This window comes from Polypterus senegalus, chromosome 15 (assembly GCF_016835505.1).
Source record: "Polypterus senegalus isolate Bchr_013 chromosome 15, ASM1683550v1, whole genome shotgun sequence".
Classification (NCBI taxonomy): Eukaryota; Metazoa; Chordata; class Cladistia; order Polypteriformes; family Polypteridae; genus Polypterus; species Polypterus senegalus.
The window spans coordinates 79,951,103-79,964,528 of record NC_053168.1 but is presented as its reverse complement, the minus strand read 5'-3'; the positions used below and the strand labels follow the sequence as shown (position 1 = coordinate 79,964,528).

Genomic DNA, 13,426 nt, shown 5'->3' with positions numbered 1-13,426 from the left:
ATGAAAAGATTAGGCTTATTTCATTCTTTCCAAAATACAGATGGATGCTTTGTGAATTCCTTTAGTTTAGTACACAGTTTACTCTGGTAATTCTCCAGAATTTTCCCTAAATATATACTATGTGTTACATTTGTAGCCTGATTGAAATAACTGAAAATTAAATGAAGGAAGCAGTAAGCTGAGGGGTGCCATTGAGATCTGCTGTATACCTGATAGAACACCTGAGGTGTAAGAACCTTTTGCTATAATTCTGTCCAAACTAGGGGGTATACTTCGGAAAAATCATTATATTCATACGTACTAAATATGTCTTTCAGGTAAGTATTCCTTGGTTTTAGTTAGAGTAGGTGTGCACCAGGGTTCTTCTTTAAGTCCTCGCCTCTTTGATCAGGTTATGGATGTGTTGAGACATGGGATTAAGCACCAGTCCCTCTGGTGCATGCATTTTGATGATGACAATGTGTTGTTTAAAACCAGTAAAGGTTAAGTGGATAGGAAGTTGGAAGAATGGAGGGTTGAAGAAAAATAGGAAGAACAAAGAATATATGACGTTTAATGATGATCAGGATTTAGAAGTTAACCTGCATGTAGATCTATGGAAAAGGGTGGATGAAGTTAAATATCTAGCCCAAGATGGAAAACTAGATGCAAGATAACACATATAGTGCAGTGTAGATAAAACAATTGGAAGAAGATAGATAGATAGATAGATAGATAGATAGATAGATAGATAGATAGATAGATAGATAGATAGATAGATAGATAGATAGATAGATAGATACTTTATTAATCCCCAAGGGGAAATTCACATACTCCAGCAGTAGCTTACTGATAAATCAGGAGTATCAGGAGTGTTGTGTGATCGAAGATGTAAAGTAAAGTTTAATGGTAAGGTTTTTAAGACAGTGATAAGACCAGCAATAATGTTTGGAGCGGACGCATGGGCAGTTAAGGGAGCACAAGAGAAGATGTCAGATATGGCAGACATGAGAATGCTGTGATGGTTGTGTGGAGTTACTAAAAGGATAGAATAAGCAATAAGAAAATCAGAGGTATAACAAAAGTGGGAGAGATTATCTAAGAAAGTACAGGAAAGTAGGATGAAGTGGTATGGACATGTGATAAGGAGAGATAATGAATATGTGGGGAAAAGAGTACAGGGGAAGAGAAAGTGAGGGTGGCCAAAGCAGAGGTGGATGGATGAAGTAAAAGAAGATGTGATGGAAAAGGGCTTGTCTAGCAAGGAGATGCAGGACCAGGCTGTTTGGAGAGGTTTGACCAAGCACATCAACCCTGCACAGAAGGTGGAAAAGACGAGGAGAAAGAAGAAGAAGAAATTGCATTATGCAATATCATCTACTGTTGAATTCTTCTTTGTACTTGTAATATTTCTATTGCACTCTGTATATTGTATTGATGATTAATTGTGTTTTGTTCTGTGTGTTGTATTGTTTTTACCCCTTTTTTTGTCACCCACTGCACACCCAACCTACCTGGAAAGGGGTCTGTCTTTGAACTGCCATTCCCAAGGTTTTTCCATTTTTTTTCCCTACAAGAGTTTTTTTTGGGAATTTTTCCTTGTCTTCTTAGAGAGTCAAGGCTGGGGGGCTGTCAAAAGGCAGGGCCTGTTAAAGCCCATTGCGGCACTTCTTGTGTGATTTTGGGCTATACAAAAATAAACTGTATTATATTATATTGTAAGATTCTTTGGTTTTATTTTACTGTTCCATTCATAAAAATACAAAATCTCAGATGATAAAACTTCCTTTGTTGTTGGTCCATACAGGGTCACTTTGGGCAAGTACACTCTGAAAAACAGAACAGAAAAGTAGAATTCTAAGTCTTAGTGTGCCTCACCTTTAATTACCTATAAATAGTCCTGTTGAAGTGTATTGCTCTTTCTTTTCCAGCTTCATCCTGTTCCTGATTGTATTATGTTCCTCTTAAAGTATTATAGCTACCTTGTGTTTGTGTGCTCACTATGAAGTCATTTGATGTATAAGTTTCACTTGATTGTATGCAATGTTATTTTCTTCAAATAAAATAAAAAATGAAATAATAAAATACTGTGTTATATATAACATGCCATCCCTCAGTCTATTATGTTTGCTTTTAACTGGGTAAGCAGGGTAGTGACTTAGAGTCCCATCAAATGAGCAATAATCAGTTTGAATTAAATCATGTAGTGAAATGAAATCCATTATTTGTTGACTACTACTTATTAGCTTAATGATCCTGCACTTATTACAGAAAGAGAGAGTGAAACTATATAGTAGACACTTATGATTTCCAGCTATTCTCCCCTGTGTGAATACTGTTGGTAGCAATATTGCTTTGCCTTGTGGAATGTCATGAAGAATACTGGCAACAATTTAACCCCAAAACCTTGGAACACATTTAGTAGAGACAGAACGCCTATGAACAAATAATGGAAATTTGCCAGTGTAAATAAAGCACAGTTTATGAGCTGTGGTCAGGAATATCTTTTTCACTACACAGTGAAAATTATTGCCAACATTTTTTAATTTTCTTCTTTTTTTTACCATAATGCTATTACTCGTAAGAGTTTTTTTTTTCCTTCGTAGGCAGACATGATAAATAAAAAGCTGCCTGTAGCCTGTGAAATCAAAATGAACCCATGTCTTGCAGCAATTTTTCAGATTCAGTTTTCAATATGTTTATCCAGCTTCCACACACAATAAATTCCATATAGCTGTGACCTTCCATCTTGACTCAATAATGAGAAAAGTTGAAAAAATTACACAATTCTCTAGCTCCATGCCATATTGCATATGAACTTATTATACTTATTATAAATCTGAGGGGCATTAATGTATTTATGACAATGTCACTTGATCATCAAAATTTGTGCTGCACATTTATAACAAGTAAACACTGTATAATATTTAGTGCTTTACCACATTTTTCCATTGTAACAAATAAAAAGTGGAATGGGCAATGAATTACATGTGCCTCTTAAAATTGTATTTTTCTATTTTTATAGAAGGATGTAGGGATTTTAAAAAACATGAAGCTAAAATAACTAAAAATGCTGACAGAACAAAAAAGGATAATCAGCTAGAATGCAAGAATGTCAGCATTTTACCCTTAGCAGGCAATCCTTTTAATAAGTAATATATTTATTTTACTATAGGATTAAGCCAGGAATACGTTTCTCTTTATACTTCACCTTCTATAGGCACATTATAAAGAAAACTGAATCACTTCCTGTCTCCTCTTGGCATGAAAGTTGGAAACCAGGCTAGTGTTCCTTTTCGGTGTGAGATTAGCTTTTCCCAAGTTTCACATGCCAGTGTTGTATTTACCAAATTCATACTCATTGTGACAAAGACAAGTTTAATGTTATTTTACACTTTACATTTATTTATAGAACTACCGTATGTCTGCTCAACCAGCAACATGGGCATAGAAAAAGACACCAAAATTGTAAGGCATATTCATCCACATCATGCCAATTTCAAATTTCTTTATACACTTGAAAGGATGTTTTTGAACTGTGGGGGGATCCAAAACAGATAGTGACAACATGCAAACTTCATTTGGAGAGCACTTTAGCTGGGAATCACACCACTCACTATGACACTGTGCTTTGTCCATTTTGAGATTGCTAGTTAATAGTAGTTTTTAAGAGACTAATTGCCATACTGTTGGAAAATTGGTTAACCTTTATCACATCAACTAAAATAAAATACTAACTTAAAAACACTGTACTTATGTTAGTTACATAGAGGCTTACAATTAATAATTAATGTTACTTATATTTGTCTTCATTCACATTTACAATTCTTTATCATATAGTCATCAACCCGTTTTCAATAAACATCTTAGTATTTCAGGGTCATGAGGTCTAAGAACAAATACCACCAGCATCAAAAACAAAACATAAACCAGACATGGATGAGGAAGAAAGCACATGACACAGTCACTCACAGAACCACACATCCAAACCAGTTTAAAGGTATCAATCAGTGTAACATGCATGTCGTCGGATATAAAGGGAAACTGTAATACCCAAAAGAAATCCACACCTATGTACAAAGAGTGTACAGTCACCGTGCAAGCATTGGCCAGACAGGGATATAATTCCAGGTTCCTCAAACTGCAAAGCAGCAACACTGACCACTCTACGCCATGTTGACCTGTGTTCAATTAATCTTTAAGTAGTAGATTTCTATTTACAAACCCAGAATGCTCTGCACATTGAGAAGTATCACACCAAGCATCAAACACTATGATAGATAGATAGATAGATAGATAGATAGATAGATAGATAGATAGATAGATAGATAGATAGATAGATCATTAGCACCTGTTTGTTAGATTTGCATAATTAAGCTCTGCGTTATATGCCTACACTGATCTCATGTTTTTAACTGTGAAGTGGTCTATTGCTCTGTGAGTGTCTTTCTTGTAGGACATTGAAATATCTTATTTTAGTACATCACTTTTTGCAAAAGGAATGTTTGAAACTCTAAAATATGCTCTTTTGACACATTAATCCACAAGACATCCATCCATTCATTATCCTAACTATAGAGTCACGGGGGTCTGCTGGAGCCAATCCCAGCCAACACAGGGCGCAAGGCAGGAAACAAACCCCGGGCAGGGCGCCAGCCCACCACATCCACAAGACATTAGGACATAAAATAACTGCTTAAGACAAATTTTGCTGTGCTTTATCTAAAGTGCTCAAGACTTTTGGACAGTACTGTATATATATCACATGATGTTGTCTCATATTTGTGTTCAGAAAATTGATAAATGTTAGATAATAGTTTGGACAAAAACAACCAATTCAGTTCAACAAGTTTGTCTAAACCTGTTCACATAATTTCTCCAAAATGGCATAGATAGATAGATAGATAGATAGATAGATAGATAGATAGATAGATAGATAGATAGATAGATAGATAGATAGATAGATAGATAGATAGTGTCACACGTGCACATGGGAGGCAGTCAATGGGCTTAACTAATGGTAAAATGCAGGGGCGGGGTTGACAAATTGCACTAATGTCACCAGAAGGAAAGACCTCTTAAATCTCAACCAGACCTTCTGTCTCCAGACCACACCCTCCTACTGACCTCACTTCCCTTTGTTCCCTGTTGGACCCTCCTGTTCCTTTCCACTGCCTATAAAGCCAACTACATGCTGTTGCCACCTAGTCCTGTCTAGACTCAGTTTTTTGAGGTTACTCTGCACTCATCATGTCTTTTTGAGACACTACTGTTTATATACAGGGTGGGTTGATAAATGGCTACTTTAAGACCAAGATGGAAAACAATGTAAACTAATGCTAGCCAATGTTTTAACATTTAATGGCATCTGGTAAATAGTCCTCCAGTAGCCACTATCATGGTACAATTGTGTTGATTTTTGCAGAAATTCCCCAGAGTACTATGCTGTGGATAAGATATATCATAATAATAATTTTTACTCAAAAATGCTATTAGCTTACTCTTAGTGAGCTATAGTATCCAGAACAGAGTCAGCCATCCTGATTAACCTATTCAATTTGTTGACACTACCATTCAAACATACCTCTACAGTATGAATGAATTTTGATATTCTTTAAAAAGTGTCTTTATTTTCCACATTAATAATAGAGCCCTCCAGACTTCTTTCTTTCTTTCTTTCTTTCTTTCTTTCTTTCTTTCTTTCTTTCTTTCTTTCTTTCTTTCTTTCTTTCTTTCTTTCTTTCTTTCTTTCTGTTGTGAATAGGCTTTAAGTTGCTTTCCAACAACTAGAGATTTAATCAAATGTTTCTTTGCCCTAGCTGCAATGGTTCCAGTTATAACATTGAAAGCACTCATTCACCAGAACGCTGCATTCCTCCTACTGCCCAGCACACACACACTTGAAAATAAGACCAGTTCAGACCAAAGACGAAAAAAAACAAAAAACTCTTGCCTATGCAGGTTCCAGAGAAAATAAATTTCATGGCAACCATGGTCACTAGAAAAACTTACTTACTTATTTTATCTTATTCTACTAAACCATATGGCGTTGGGGAGGAAAAACACCTTTGCGATCTTGTCAGAGGGCCGACCAGGCATGCCACAATTTGTTATAGTGCAGTTGATATCAATGATTTTTTGTATTATGACAAAAGTCTGATGTTGGACTAGTCAGTTCTAATGTGACAGAAATTTTGTGGTTGTGCCCCGAGATTAGGAAGGATAGCCTAATTAAAATGACACCATGAACATAAATATAATGGGAAAGATAAATTAATTGATGATCATCATGACTGGCACAATCATTACAAATAATATATAAAGCCTCATCAGCAGTTCTAATGAGAATGTTGTATATTATGCTAAACTTAATGGTCTTTATGATGGATTTAAATATTGAGAGTGATGAAGTGTCTTCTGTACTGGAAGGCAAATCACCTCAGAGATTGTAGGAGTATTATGTAGTTGTTGTTTCCTCAAAATGTGGTTCTTTAACCTCCCAACTATAGCTAATGACTTAAACTTTCCACATGCACAATATATAAAAATAGCAAGCATAACATAGCATAACAGAAAAAAAGCACTTAGCTTACCACTTGCCATACTGACTTAAGTGAAAGCAATAAAACATAGGAAAACAGAATATCAATATCTATATATATATATAAATAAAATGCTAAGGGTTGTCTGCCTGACATAAAAAGGTTTGGAAACCCTTGGGCCTTGAGCGTTGATTTAGCTCTCAGTCGAGTGCTCAAGACATGATACATATAACGTAACTAATGAACTGGATGTGTGGTCAATCTCGGCCATGAAATTGGGCTACGGGTCCTGCATATGGGAAGCAGCTATGTGCCGTGGGTGACAGGAAAAGCACGGAGCCACAGGGGCAAGGCATTGCTGATAGGAAAAGAACCATGGTGAGCTCTGCTGAGAGTGAAGCACATTGCACAGGCCAACTAAACATTTTCAATGCAAGTGCCAGTCATACACTCGAAGTGCTACAGAAAGTATTTTACAGACAAAGAATAAGAGGTGCAAGCTTCTTCTGTCACCTTATAGATCCTTCGCTCACTGAATAGCAGTGCAGCCATGAAACATACAGTAGCTGACAAGAAAACAACGGCCACGTGGGCATGTATCATGTCTACCAGGAAAAGAGCTGCAGCAGCGTCACATGGCACTGAAAGACATTGCAGTAACTTTCACAGAGTGACCTGGGGTGCTGCATTTCATGAGAAGTGCATGCGCAACCTTTCTTCAAGGACCAGAGGTCTGAATGTTACTCGTCATCAGAATAATAGAGTTGTCTAGTCCTAGAAACAGTGGCGACGCTTCCAGGCGTTTTCGTTAGCCCCACACTGTCTAAGTTGATATTAAGGGTGTAAAAAGGGTGGCATGATGAATTTCAACAAAACAGAGCAAAGATGGTAAATAATTTTCCTAGACAGTTTTCCAGCTGCTCTTTTATCATCTTATTTGAAAATTACTAACAAAAATGATTGTGATACATAATACATTGTTTTCCTTGCATCTCTCTGTAGTAGTAGGGTGTTGTATCATGTAAGCTATTATGGATGCAGTGAGAAGTCAAGCAAAATGACACCTTTTATTGGCTAACTGAACCGATTACAATATGCAAGCTGTCGACGCAACTGAGGCCCCTTTTTCAGTCAAGTTCCTGTCAAATCAAATCTAACGCAGAGTAGGGGGTGTTCAAAAGAAATGTAATGATTTACTTCATGAGGTAGAAGTACAAAGAAACAAGAATAGCTGTGTCAAATATTTGAAATACTTAAATGTGTACTTCAATTTGAATGTTTAAAGTCTAAATATTCTTCATTGTAGTAGTAATTTGTCAGCTTTTGTCCTCTGCTATAGATTCACAGAGGGATAAAAATAACATCAAATTCGTAATCACTGATTTTGACATAGTCTAAAATGATGCCTCACATGCTTATGTTTGAGAAATGTCATTTTTGACCTTCTGGGAATGGCTCTTAGAGGGCTAGGACAACCAGTAAAGAATCAAAATTTAAAAAAATTACTCATGACCAGCAACCTCAAAACAGCATATAATGACACTCCACATGCCTATATTATTGATCCCCATTTTTTCAAAGTTTTCTGAAAAGGAGTAGTTTTTATCCATCATATCCTATTAATTTGTGACCCTCTATCATCGGCTAATGGGGCATGTGCAACTTCAAGTTATTCTGATCATTTTTGATAAAGACACCTTTTGGTTTTCTGTTTATCATTTAGGTGTAATTTCCAGCACAAAATATGGTCCATGGTCCAAAAATGGCCTAAAATGAGGATTGTTTGGGTCTAGAGGGCCAAAAATGGAGGGAATTGCAAACTGCTTGATTTCTTACATAACTAGACATGAAGATAAGTCAAACAGTATATCAAATGTGGGGGCTGTATCGTCCCGGTGAGTCAGGTGTTACCAGACAAAAAAAAACTTGAAGTGATTTCAAAGCGTTCATAAGTATTTCTTATGATCACAATAGACTTTTTCCAATAGCCTGACAGTAAAACAGTAGTCAGCCCTGCTTGACAAAAATGAATGAATTAAATTCAAGTGTACTGTCATGTGCACATAACGCACTGAGATTCTTATGTACATCTCTTCCACAGAATAGTGACAATAGAATAATACCAACAACAGACAATGAACACACCACCATATATTCAATAAATATCAGATGATAAGTATAAGAAACATAAAGGAGATATGCTTTTGCAGCTGTCAGTAAAACTAGCTGTTGAGTAGCTTTATGCCCTAAGGATAAAAACTTTCTTAGTGTAGTGGTGCAAAGGCGAACAGACCTGTACTGTTTGTTAGAACAGAGGAGCAAGAAAAATGCCTTTCTGTTTCCTACATGTTAAGAGACCACCTTTAATTGTCAATATTTCTACAACAGAGAAAACAAGTGTTAATTTGGAAATGTGACAACTAAAGGTTAAATTAATCTTCATCAGAATTAGTCAAACTATGAATTTAAGGTGTTAAAAATTAACATTTAATATCTACACAGTTATCACCCATTACAGATTCTTCTACTTTTTCAGTGGACATATTTATGTTTTAAGGACTCATTCACATAATTCTTTTGAAATATTTCAAAACACCTGCAATGTCTAAGCCCTACCACACCAGTAAATTAGCTGATGATACTCCAGTGACCAGGCCAATCAACACCAATGGTATTGTGGCATACAGGAATAAGGTAATAGATGTGACAAAGACCTGCCTTGGTCCTGAACATTACACAAAAGATTGAGTTCCATAAAGCAGCCACACATCTCAATGTTTGGATACCTGCTTAGAGTGAAGCTACTTGAGCATCTCCTCAGTAGGATAATTCAACTGAACACTTTCACAAAAGGTTCATTCTAAAGGGAAACAAAATTGTCCAACAAATGAGAAGCTTAAAAATGATCCAAGAAAACAAATTTAAATTCCAATGGTGATGGCACAATTATTAGAGCAAAAAGTATAAGGAGAGGGGGAAAAAACTGGAGTGAACAATACAAAAGAGTCAGAGATTACTAACAGGCTTCATGATTTCTCCTGCGTTTGTTCTTGCTCCACTTTCTTCCTTTCAGACAGAGCGTTCCAATCTTAGATTCCCACTGCAGATCCTTTTTAAGGCATTGTAAGTCTTCTACTTCATCCCCTTTAAATGCATTGGAAACATTTTTTTATTTCTTTCTGTTTTTGGCTATAGGTTCAAAAAATCCTTTTAGTCTGTTCATTGAGTTGGGCTATTTATACCGTGTTCCCCGTTCCTCTCTCATGACCCCATTGGTGTCACATCACTGCCCTATATCTAGCCTGACCACGTGACTTTTCACTTCGGCCGTGTGTGCACCTGGGAGTCTTTTCGGTAGCCTGCTACAGGAAGGTACTATCTCGACCATTGGCATTGATTTCGCCCCTTGCTATTTTCGTTATACTGCGACGGTTGTTTCCTAAGCCTTTGTTATAAAATGAACGACAGTATCTTCTCTGTCAATGGATTTTTGTACAACGTCATTTCTTTTCCGGGATCTGGCAACTGCCTGTTCCTATCAGTGGGTTATTTCTTGACCCAAACGGTTGACGAAGGCAATGCACTCTCACTACGACATAGGGCAGTAGATTTTGTTGAATCACATTTGGACAGATTTGGAAATGTTCTTCTTGTTGTTCTTTCCAACACAAGTCGAGTTATCACAACAAATCATGAGTACAATCAATACATGGCAACATCTGGAGTTTATGGTGGTGAAACTGAAATTCAAGCTCTTTCCGAGATTCTCCATGCTACCATTGCCATTTACTTCAAACACGACCCCAACATCCCGCCTGCATTACATTTGCAAAGATTTGCGTTAATCTACAACAACCAGTCTTCAGCCACGGTCAGTTGTATGTGGTTTTTTCTAGGGTTAGATCTTTCGACTCATTATCTGTCATCTCCATCAAAACACCTATTCACAACTGCGTCTTTCAAGAAGTATTTCTTTCTTCTTGATTTCTGAATTTCTTTCTCACCATTTTCTTTTCTTATTCTTACACTGCTGTATGCTAGTAAAAAAATAATATAATAAGTATTCAATCAAGTCAATATTTTAAGTGTTAGTTAAAATCATTCAATAAATAAATTCAAGCAATCAATAAGATCAAACATTAAACACAGAGAATAAAATTGTGTAACTTTCCTCTATTCTCCTTGCATCCCCAACTCATCCATCAGGTCTTCCAGTGGGGCTGAGACATTGGCAAGTGCGGTCATCCATCAAATGGCTTTCGTCTCAGCTACCTAAGCCAGTCACTACTGGGACACCCAAAACCCAGCTGCATCATCCTACCACCATCTCAGGAATCCTTAAGATGATCAATGAAGCCTATCAGGACTCTCTCGCTCACCGCAGAGCCTCCTGTCCACCTTGCCCCCCGATCTTACTCTTTGTCCTTTTCAATTAAATCTTTCTTGCTGTCATTCAATTACATTCCTGATCTCTCTCTGTGCTACTCAGATTCTCTATATCTTTGTGGTTGTGGGTGCTTTACTTGATCACTAAGTGTCAAATGCGAGCCATTCGCATTTGCACATTAACAAGCAATTACCATATATACTCATGTTTAAGTTCTCCCGCATATAAATCAGGGCTTGATTTCGCTGTATAATTTCTGGTATTTTATAATGTCAGTCGTATAAGTCAAATGCGGAAAACTCATGCTATTGGTCCAAGAGATTATGCTATGTTAACGCCCACCTGAGAGAATAACCATGGAGCACATTATTTATTTTTCTATGTGTTGTGTTGTCCAAAGTGCACTGTTTTGTGTTTTTTGTATCTGACACTATCATACACCTTTATCGTAAGAGCATCCCTTATTTACGATGGAGCGTTTGATCAGAAGAAAATGTGAAGCTGGTTTAAAGTTAAAAGTCGTTGCAGTGGTGAAAGAAATTGGTAACTGTGCTGCTGCAACAAAATTCGATGTGTCTGAGAAATTGGTGTGAGATTGGGGGAAGCAAAAAGATATTAACAAAAAAATTAAGTTTCGTATTTTTGAACGGCTGCGGTGGGCTGGTGCCCTGCCTGGGATTTGTTTCTTGCCTTCTGCCCTATGTTGGCCCCGAATTGCTCCAGCAGACCCTTGTGACCCCGTGTTAGGATATAGCGGTTTGGATAATAGATGGATGGATTTTTGAATGGGAGTATAAGTGGGGGTCTAATTTTATGATCGATTTTTCGGGTTTAAAGACCCGACTTATATGCGAGTATATACGGTAGCCAATTTCTCCACCATACACCCCATAGCCACACAGCTTCTATTGTTTTTATTAAAAACTTTGCATTACCATAGACCCCTAATGCATTTCACCAAAATTATACATAAAAAATATAAGATGCGACTTGTATTCAGTTCTAGAAACTTATAAAAGCTTATGAGGTAGTGTAAAAATGTGTGCAGGTGTACTCTGTGATATACTGGTTACTGTTCAGGGGTGGCTTCAGTGCTTTGAAATGTAACTGCTCAGAAAATTAATATAAATAGGGCACAGAAACACAGATAAACCCTATATATTACAATGGCAAAATAATAAATTCAAGTTAACAAGTCGTGTGTGACACTTCTTTCCCGACAGAGCCTCCGATCAGACTGGAGAAAGATGACGGCTCTGGTAACTAAGTTGGTGAGGTGGAAGGGGCAAGTTCAGGAGACTCAGAAACTGGAAGTGACATCATATGCTAGTGATATGTTGGTTTCTGGATTTGCAGAGGGATTTAGAGGAGAAGCATTATAAGACAATGCCCACCCTTGGTTCAGGTGGAATTACAAAATGACAAGCTCTGAAGTTATATCATAGACAGAACATATGATTAGATGACTGCAAAATAGCAATTAAATCTTTATCTTGAATTTGAAGAACTATAAGACATTATTGGACTGTTTTAACTAACTACTATGCATAGTTGCAATCTTAAGAATTCTGAAGTCACAATTTAGAAAATAACTATAATAAAAAAATAAGGTTTTGGCTAATTTCATTTATATTTTGCTGAAGAGAACTGTTCAGCATTTTAGCACTGAATTTACAACAGACAATTGGTATGTAGTAGTGTGTATGTAGCAGTAATATAATATACTCTAATATATAATGTAAGATTTAAATGTTTCTTTTTTTTTTAGGAACCAACATTTCAAAGAAACAGGAGAGTCACTGCAATAAAACAAAAGGAAATAATCAAGACAAAAGAAAATGACAACTTATCTTAAGGCAATGAGCACTACAGTGAACTTTGTTGGAATTCTCGTCATGTGATAATTTTACAAAAATAAACAAATGGACATGACGTGATGTGAGCCTGGTCATTTCTGTGCTATCAGATGTTACAGAATAATTTACTCATAACAATTCTCTTTGAAGGCAGAATGACTCAAACTATTAAGATCATGACAATAGTGTATGGAAAAGGCTTGCAGGCAAAGACAAAATTTTATTGCATTTAAAAAGATTTCAAAGTGAGTTTTCAAAGGAAAGAGAAGATTATATACTAGTTAACTGTACATGGCTAGAGATGATGTTGTATTTCTGAAATAGTTTACCAGATTTGTATGACATGAGTATCCTACACCAAAAAAAAGATTATTACATTGCTGGAGCAACTTGATCCAAGTTTGTGTGATAAATCAAGAATGCAATTGTTTTAAATGGTTTTATATGAAATCAAGTAGGAGATCCAAGATAAACCAACCCCAGAAGACTCGCATTAATTAGATGGCTGATGGGCCTACTGTTCCATATATAATAAGGTGTGGAACATTTTGCAGGAATCAGTCCATTGCACTATAAATAAATAAACCATTTTTGTTATATTAATTATTATATTTTGGTATGTATAAATGTTCTAATTTGAGGATAAAGACAAACCTTTAGGT

The 13,426-nt window shown here is 36.4% G+C and overlaps 1 long non-coding RNA gene across 1 annotated transcript in view; it reads left to right on the top strand.

Moving 5' to 3' along the window:
• Positions 1–12,840, top strand: part of LOC120515435 — a 47,997-nt gene extending 35,157 nt beyond the window's left edge. Inside the window, exon 2 of the long non-coding RNA XR_005630657.1 lies at positions 12,677–12,840. This is a non-coding gene — a long non-coding RNA (uncharacterized LOC120515435). The remainder of the gene's footprint in view (positions 1–12,676) is intronic.
• The last annotated feature ends 586 nt before the right edge of the window (positions 12,841–13,426 follow it).